Source organism: Dufourea novaeangliae, unplaced genomic scaffold, assembly GCF_001272555.1.
Source record: "Dufourea novaeangliae isolate 0120121106 unplaced genomic scaffold, ASM127255v1 scaffold142, whole genome shotgun sequence".
NCBI classification, from domain to species: Eukaryota; Metazoa; Arthropoda; class Insecta; order Hymenoptera; family Halictidae; genus Dufourea; species Dufourea novaeangliae.
This window is the reverse complement of record NW_015374026.1, coordinates 477055-486358: the sequence shown is the minus strand read 5'-3', so window position 1 is coordinate 486358 and position 9304 is coordinate 477055.

The window sequence follows — 9304 nt, the reverse complement described above, 5'->3', positions numbered from 1 at the left end:
ACACAACGAACACACAACAGACATCGTTGTATTCTATCATAGTTTACATAGTCGATATACGTGTTGTCTCGAAAAATGTTTAATATTCAACTGCCACCTGTGACGCTCCAGTAGTTGGATTAATTGATTTCTAATAAAGTTCGACCGATTCTCAGTTGAATGATAGAAAACGAAAGAATGATTTAGAGTAACTTAGTTATGAATTTTTGTATTTTTTGGTAATCTGGGAACATGGTTTAAGCCTTAATTAAACTCAGCGCCCAGTTGTTGTAATAAATATATAGAAAGACTCGTTACATAAATAAAATTGTAGGTATAAATTAGAATTTTCTTTACCCGATTTGTGTCAAGTGATGATTAAACGTTGCACACAGAATTGAATCCAAGTGAAACATGAAAAATACGATCTTACCGTGTACAAAGGTATTTATTACGGATAAAATAAGTTTTGGCCCAGTTTGTCTGCTCTCATAGCTAAACTTTACAGTCTTTGAATTCTGTATGATATTATAGAATTATTTATAATCGGCATTATTATATCATACAAAGAAGAACTTTGCATAATATGAAATTCAACCTTAGTTTATTGAAATATTGCTCGAAAGAATCCAGATGATCTGCGTTTCAAATCTGACGGAAAAGGCTAACTCGAATTTACCAAGGTCGTATATGTACCAAAGCCACCAAAAACTCTTTCCTCCTCTATCAAAATCTAATCTTCAAATCAATCGAAGTCTGGCCAAATTCACCGAAACTGTGTGCTTCGATCATCGGTCAAGGTCTTGTTTTTCATATCTGCCTTGTTTTGCAGGCCATTGTCTGGATTTCTTTCATGCTTAGACAAATCTTTGAATTATTCAAATTTTACAGGGAATTACTAAAGCCTTATTGTCAAATTTAACAGTATACGGTTTCTATTATTAAGCATTCTAATGTAGGTATTCTATCAAATACAATAATTATTTTCAAATAAATGAAATTTTTTTTGGACTTTTGTGCAAAAAATTCTAAGGAACGCGACGTGTTGAAAAAAAAAAAAAAAAAAGGTATAGTTTCGTGTAAAAGTATCAATTTTGAACCTTATCAGAGATTGAAAAGAGTCAAAAGCAACGAAAATAGAAGCAGCCATTCTCCATTTCCCATATTTAAAATGTCCATTGTTGCAAACAAAATAATATCACACAACAGTTACGAACAATACCAATTCGTGCAGTTAACTGCATAAAACAACATATGGTTGGGTACACTTCGATTCTAATCAGAAATTGGACCACGTCCGTCACCGATTCACGTTTGGCCTCAAGAGAAACCGAACAGAACCGTAAAAGTGACATTAATGAAACTTCCAAACAACACTTATTGTTTATTAATATTAATACATCAACATATGGAGAACATTGGCGAAACACATTTTTGTATTGTCACAAACTCAAAGAAATGCAAAAAATATTCATTTTGTTCTATTTTTTCTTTGTTTTTTGGTACTTGACCACAATAAAAAATTGTCAATGTCATTGAACGGTTAACAATGAAAATGTTAAATGTAATCTGAAGGTGTCCACGAAAAATATTCACTGCGCAGTTGATCAAACATTTCCGCTCGTTACCTCGAATCTCGAAAACCATCATTCCGAATGAAAAACAAGGAGAGCTAAAGTCGAAACTGGACGAAATTAAATACAAAAGAACAGTAATTCTTTCTTTTCACTGCTATCAAAATTTCAATTTTCTTCTTTCGTACTTTCTTTTTGGCATCTTTTTTCCTAACACTCACACCCTTCCAGGTCTCCGGGATCCAGCCGATGGTGGAAAGTCCGACAAAACCGCCTAAGATGGAGAAGAAACTTCAACGCTGGGGAGGTTTCATAGAAAAAAGAAGAAATAAAATTGTTTAAAAAATGGATTAGAAAAGAACTGTAACTAGAATGAAAATGGAAAACTTGGCAGAAGGTGGAAGATCTATTGGAAATTAATAATATATGTAAACAGATTTCATTATTTTATTTGGGGAATAAAGAAGTAAGGACGTGTCAGGACCGAAAAATGGAGGACCAAAGATGCTTCCAGACTGTTTGTTAATATTTCTCAGACTTACCGCAGGATAACATAACAATTCATTCAAATGTTCAAAACAATAGCAGGTAAATTATAATAAGGATGAAAAACATTCGAAAATAGAGAAGAAATGCCCAATGGAACTGTATGACAAAACATTATAGCTTTAACCTGACCTGAACGCTACTCAAGAATTGAAATGGATTTCAGTAGTAAGCTACGGAAGTAGACTTGGAAAATCGTATTTATCGATTCTTCTTGGAAATTTTTTCGGATTTTTGAAATTCGAGGAATAATACATGGAAGAAGAAGAAGAAGAAGAAGAAGAATATCCCCTTCGAGAAATACAGAAGTAGATGGCCATCTTTCGTATCTAAATTCCAGTACTTCGATTTTTGTAAACCAAGATACATAGTTTGTTAATGATAGCAGAGAATTGGTATACAGAAACTGAGAACGTTCACATGGAATCATTACAGCTAAAAGAAGAAGTTTTACAAATTGTTCCGAAGATTTCGATAGTAAGACCGTCACTGCTCAAAAGGTTTCAATCGGTTCGTCTGTTAACTTGTAAGTTGTTTGTTTTAATTTTCTTGTTTCGAAGTTGTACATCGTTGGCTTGAAAATTTGTTTGAAATATTGCGTAATACAAAGAAAAACGGAGAAAAGATTGTTGAGAACGTTATTAATATCTAACTGTTTCTGTACAAATTGTACATCACTTATGGCAGATACAAAATTGAATTTGAAATTATTTTGCTTTAGATATGGAAATTAACTATTTTTTTTCACGATATGTAAGAAAATATTCAAAATTCATTTTTGCTCGTTTTCAAATCGTTTCCACGACACAAATAAATTTAAATGAAAAATTTTCTTTGGACATTTTACTAGGCAGAATGATTAAGGAAAAGGAGAATACTTGGTGTTTAAAATTGATCTTTCGACAAACTTTACTAAATTACTTCTTTTAAAATTTGGTGAAATATCAAAGATGAAATAAATAAATACATGTTCTTGCAAAATCAGGTGATAAAACGAAGTATGGTGCTAAAAATGTGTTGAAAATTCAAAATTCTGTTTTCTTTTCAAATTTGGTAAAATATTAAAAATTACATACATATATCAGGTCTTAGAAAATCAGGTGATAAAATGGAGTAGTATGGTGCTAAAAGTGTGTTCAAAATTAGAAATTCTGTTTTCTTTTCAAATTTGATAAAATAGTAAAAAAAAGGAAACCTACCTGTTCTTGCAAGATTAGGTGATGTGTGCAAAATTCATTTTGCATACAGAGATTTGAAATTGTTATTTCCACCACTTTTGAGGCAGTTGTTGAAATTGTTGGAATTAAAGACGTTTTTATTCCAACAGAAAATTACACCAACCGGTAACAATTCGATAGTGAAAACAAAAGTTTATTCCAAATTCAAATATTATTTTGCATAAACGATACCGCACTGTGTGTGTGTGTGTGTGTGTGTGTCTAGATATGTACAGTGTTTTCATATTTAAAATCGCACGACATAAAAATCTGCAAAATGAAAAAAAAAATAGTTCGAAATTCGAAATTTCAAGAAAAAAATCATTTCGATTTGCGTCACCTTTACAAGAAGAAAATTTTAGAAAGTATCCTACGACAGGAAAAAGAAAAACATCGATAATTGTTATGTTAAATTTGACTAAACTAGAACGTCGTGTTGTTCATTAAAAAAAGAAGCTTGTTCACAGTTTTGCTCGTTACGTTTGACTCGTTAAGTTTGTCCCCCGTTCGTTGAATCATACTTGTTGATTTCCAATGAAATGATCGTTAATGAGAAATCGCCTCGTTTCTTTGTTCAAACAATGTTGTTGCCCCGTGTTTGTTAAGTTTATCGCGCGCGTGCTCGTTCTCTCTTTTGTTTTCGTTAATGTTATCAGCCCGTTGACGTTAAGTTGATGTTTAAAAACAGAAAACCGACGTTACATTGATAGTTACGTTTTTGTTTGTAAGTTTATGGAAAAAAAAACGAAAGAGAAAAGAAGAACCAGAAATAGATGATATTTTACGTGGAAAGTACATTAGATAGTATGATACATACATAGGTACGTACAATCTCGATCTTCACGCATAAAGTATTGCAAACGAGAAATAAATTGTGCGCGAAACATTGTCGATACACTTTTTACGTAAAATATACGCACGCAGAAAAAAAGAAACAGAAAAACAACGATACGTTTTGTTTCCGCTATTTTGTTTCTGTTGATGCCTCGTTAAAGAACATGTTCCCCGTTGTTTATTCTTTCCACCGGAGAAAGGACGCCTCATTGTTTTACTGTTTGAATTTGTTACGAATGACGTTAATGGTTACATTCAAAACACATTGTTCTCTGTCCTTTGTTTATTTAATCGGTTTACTTTTTTTTTCTTTTTTTTTTTTTTCATTTTGGTTTTCACCCCAGTGCCTTCGGTTTGTTATATACTCGATCGAGAACATCTGTATGTTATCTGATCGTTTCGTTCTTAAACGTCGGAAATTATTCTTTGTAGTATATGAAAATTGGTACTACGTAAGCAAAAAATATATAAACGAATCGATAAGAACCGCTCGATTCGTTTATTTATTCGTTAACGAATTACCGAATTAATTATGTAATTTTTAAGATCGTCGGGTCACTTTGTCGACGCACATGAAGCATATACACACACACACACACACACACACACACACACACACACACACACACACACACACACACGGGACAAACGAAATAAGGGAGATTTGTTTCGTTTGTCCGGTTATTAATTTTTTAATTATGCCGGTTGTTCGAGAAAAATTGAGTTGTTTTTATTGTTTATTCGTATTTTACAACGATAAAAGTTGTCGATCAAAGTGATCCGCCCGAAAAAAACGATTATGTAGATTATTGAACTCTATCCATTAATGGGGGATTCGTGTGTTGAGATACTCGACCGTGTAGTAGTTGTATGTACTCCACCGAAATCTGCGGATGGTTAAATTCATGATTTTCGTAGATGGACACAAAACCCCGAACCTTCACTGTTGATGCGACTCTAAACTTATTATAGAAGAAATGCACCATGAAATTGAATAGACATTTATGTTTCAATTACGATTAAAAATCTGTCTTTAGTATAGGTATGTACTGAGATACTAAAACGGAAATGCATATACAATATGTCCGGGGTTTAATTATTTTATTTACTCCTTAATTGCTGCGTGTGTACGAGTGGAATTTCATTTAATACTTTCTCTCAATTCTGTCGTCGATTTCTGTGCATCTATGTGAAACGCTGCGGACATTAATGAACAACGAGACGAGAAGAAGAATTTGTCTTCTTAATTAGACGCACACATCGATAAACTAATTGTCGGCTTAGGATAATTGTGGCCGACTATGTGTAAGGTATATAAAATGTAGAATAAATAGAAAAATGTGAAAATATTAGGTGAATTTTTCTTTTATTTCTTTTTATCTGGATTCTAGATAATCGACATCCCCTTATTCTTCTGCCTTTTCGAAATTTATAATTTAACAGTACACCCCTGTCTTTTGGGTTGCCCAAAGAGTCATCTCGGATTTCTACAATACACGATACTTTTCTTATTTCAATACAAAGCTCTGCTTGCGAATTCACAAACTGTACCTATAGGCCTATATGTATTGTACATAGGTATGTAGGTACATACATATTCCCGAAATTGACACTTGAACGCGTCGTTTAGAAACAAAAGAATTACTTACGACTGGCGTTAAATTTCCTACAGTTTACAGTTTACAGTTTACAGTTACCATCAACATGTATAGGGAATCATTTTTTCCCCTTTCGGTAATAAAAAGAAAAGCATAACTTGCTCGAAAGTGTACACTTTCTCGTCACTCATTTTTCAAACAAGGTGAAAACAAGGAAATTTAACGTTTGCTACGAGAACCACATAGAATGTCAGTTTCTAAAAAAAGTGGACTTATATACATATACGTATACATATATGTTTTATCACTTAGGAGCAGTGTTTTACATTGAAAAATAAAAAAAAAAGCATTATTTACGACCGCGTTATGTCTTGGCGTGGACTAGGTGTATTTATTTATTTATCATTAAATTCGTCCATTGTCCAACGGTGTTGATGGTCCATTTATACTAGGACGGAACAAGCCTTCGGCGAACTAGGTAGGGGAGACCAGGGCTGGTAGGCCAGATTTTCAGTGTTTTATTTTAATTGAATATTATTCGTTTTTGCGTAAATTTGCGCGAATTACAAATATACTCATCGGAATGTGCGTCGCAAAGTTATTAACCATTAGTCAACCTATCCTTATATTATGTGGACAACCAACCGCGGACTTCCCTAATATTGATTGTTTCATTTGGAACATTCGAAAGAATATTTTTCTTCACTCGTCGAAGGCTCGTCGATGATTCATCCGATGTTAGGTCCACCCTCTATGTCCCAAGTAGGTATGTATGTATGTCCATATAAATGGATTTTTAAGGAGGGACGAGGCTCTCGAGAAGGGATGCGCACGGTATCCTTTGAGTTCCACAGGAAAATTAGCTGAAGATTCGTGAGGGGGTAACCTGTCGATCGTCAACCGTAGATACGCGCCTCCTGTGGGCCGAGAACAACTGGAAAATATATCTAGGAAAGACCTACGGTGTTAGGCGGTACTTAGGTATATCCAGGTATAGCACGCAGATGAACACGGTCGAAGAACCGATAACCAGATTCGATAAAACCGAAACCTGGTGAAGCGAGAGAGAGAGAGAGAGAGAGAGAGAGAGAGAGAGAGAGAGAGAGAGAATACAAGGAGGGTAAGCAGAAGCAGAACGATTCGCGATGGAACGATTAGATATGCAAAACAAGGACTTGGAAATCGGTCGCGTACACACACAAGCGGACCTCCTCCCGAGCGAGGAAAATCTGGTGACCGTATACATACATATACAGGGTGAAACAAAACGAATGGTTTTAGAACTTCTTGAATACTTATGTAGATAGTACTAGTCAACCGATGAAAATAAAGTCCTAAAATGAACATGGGTCGAACAATGAATATTTTCAAAGTTATTAAATAATTTGTTGTCTTTTTCTCATCAATTGTCGATCAAATCGATCGAGTTTCTCGCTTCGGGAGCTGTCGGTACCGTATGGATGGAACAATGAAGAAAATTGTAAATAAGAAACTAATAAAAAATCTGTAAAAAATCTTGTGCAACTAAAAAAAGATACAAAGAACGATAGCTCCCAAAGCTAGAACAAATACCACCCCGTATATTGTACATATGATCGACGTACGATTCCGATGGCTAACAAATTTTTCCTGGACGTGGTTTCGAATTGGCGGGAACTGATGGAGGCTTGTTACGTGTTTGCGTCGCACAGTGGGATATTTGACCAGAAAAGCTGGCCAAAATCCCAAATTTTATCTTTGTTCAAAATGAATGAAACTTTGTCTCTATGTCCCTAAGAATGAATAAAAGTAAACTGCTATCTTGGTTTTTCGAAAACACTCAGCATTTAGCAACAAATTCAGGCTTGAAAGTCAACAATTTTTGTGCTCGCAGAATATGCCAAGAAACCTATATTAATCAAGTGATTTATTACCAGTGTAGTGTTAAGGAAGTGCAATAACAACATATGTAGGATATAGAGGAAGCTATGTAGAGTAATTTGGCACCTTGTTTCCTTCACTTTTTTGTCTGGTTTTGATAAAATAACTTTTTGAAAACAGTGTTTTTTTTTTTTTTTTTCGTAAAATCAAGTATAAAACATTGAATTACTTTTTTGCACCCCAAAGCACCCCTTTGCTTTTGATATATTTTTATCCTTGGGCATTGCTTTATATATTTCTTGAAAAATTAGGTACTAAGAGGTGCTGAAACTACAGTTCTGTTTAAAAGTATCTCCTCACTTTTGCACTAGTGAAAAATTATTGAGATTCAATGTTCCATAACTTTGTTAATATTCGTCAAAATTTGTTTAAACGAAAGGCAAATTAAAGCTTAAACCTTCTACTTTTTTACTTTTCATTCGATTTTATTTAACTCTAAAGAGGGTCTTGAAATTGTAAAATTTTGTTGATATTTGAGAACGTATGTTTTGCTATTTGATTTTGTAACCAGCAGAAAAAATACATTAGGTATTTACCCGGTTTCGCCCCGCATTCCCCTACCTCATTCGTCCAGACAACGTTCACGAGGAACGCGATCCACCTCAAGAAGGTATATAAAGGCGGGGTCCAAGGAATGAAGTGGCTCACTCGTTCGAAAAACGATCGAGGGTTCAGAATCGGTCTGGAAGGACCTTCCGTGCGCTCCTCAGCCTCAGCCTTAGCTTTAGAGCTGCCTGGCCTCGTCAGACGCCGCCTGTTGTTCTACATTTGTGTTCCCCTTCTTTGGTCCCGTAGTTTCTCTGTACTACACAAGTGTGTACGATCTCCGAATTTAGTGCTTTAAATTCAATTTAACATAATCGAAAAGGAGGGGAAAATCGGGATATTGTCCATCGAAAATTGACGCGGAGGACCAAGAAAATGAATCGAGGAAAAATCACACCGAAAACAAACGAATAACAAGTCACTCCACGAAGAAGAAGAAGAAGAAGAAGAAGAAGAAGAAGAAGAAGAAGAAGAAGGACGAAATTATCATACAAGGGCCACAAAGAGGATCAAGTATTTGGATGAAATGTTGTAGGAACACGTGATCCTTGGACGATGAATAACATCTTCGAAGATCAATAATAGTGTTTTAACATTGAATGTTCATCATTCCACGAGTATCAAGAATACCAACTGCCAATCATACGTAATCGTCGCCGTTCGCAAAGGATCGAGGAGATTTTCCCCTCGAGGAGCGATTTTGGGGATGTCAGCCGGCGTTTGGTAGCGAACTTTCGAAAAAATCAAGTGAATTGCGCGTGTAGTTTTTTAGGGAGAGAAACATCGGATAGATTGGTAGTTGGAGGGGGGCGAGGGGGGCAGTAAACAGGGCCAAAGAGGAGAAGAAGAAGAAGAAGAAGAGTACGTGCATGCGTTAAAAGAGTGTGATAGAGGTGGAGAAGATCGAACGAAGAACAGAGACAGTGAGGAGCGAAGAAGAGGGATCGTCGAAGGGGGAGAGAATGATAACGATGAGACGGGCATAGAGGGAGAAAGTAAAGAAACGTAGGAAGGAAGGAAGGAAGGAAGGAAAGAGATAGAGATAGAGGGAGAGAGAGAGAGAGAGAGAGAGAGAGAGAGAGAGAGAGAG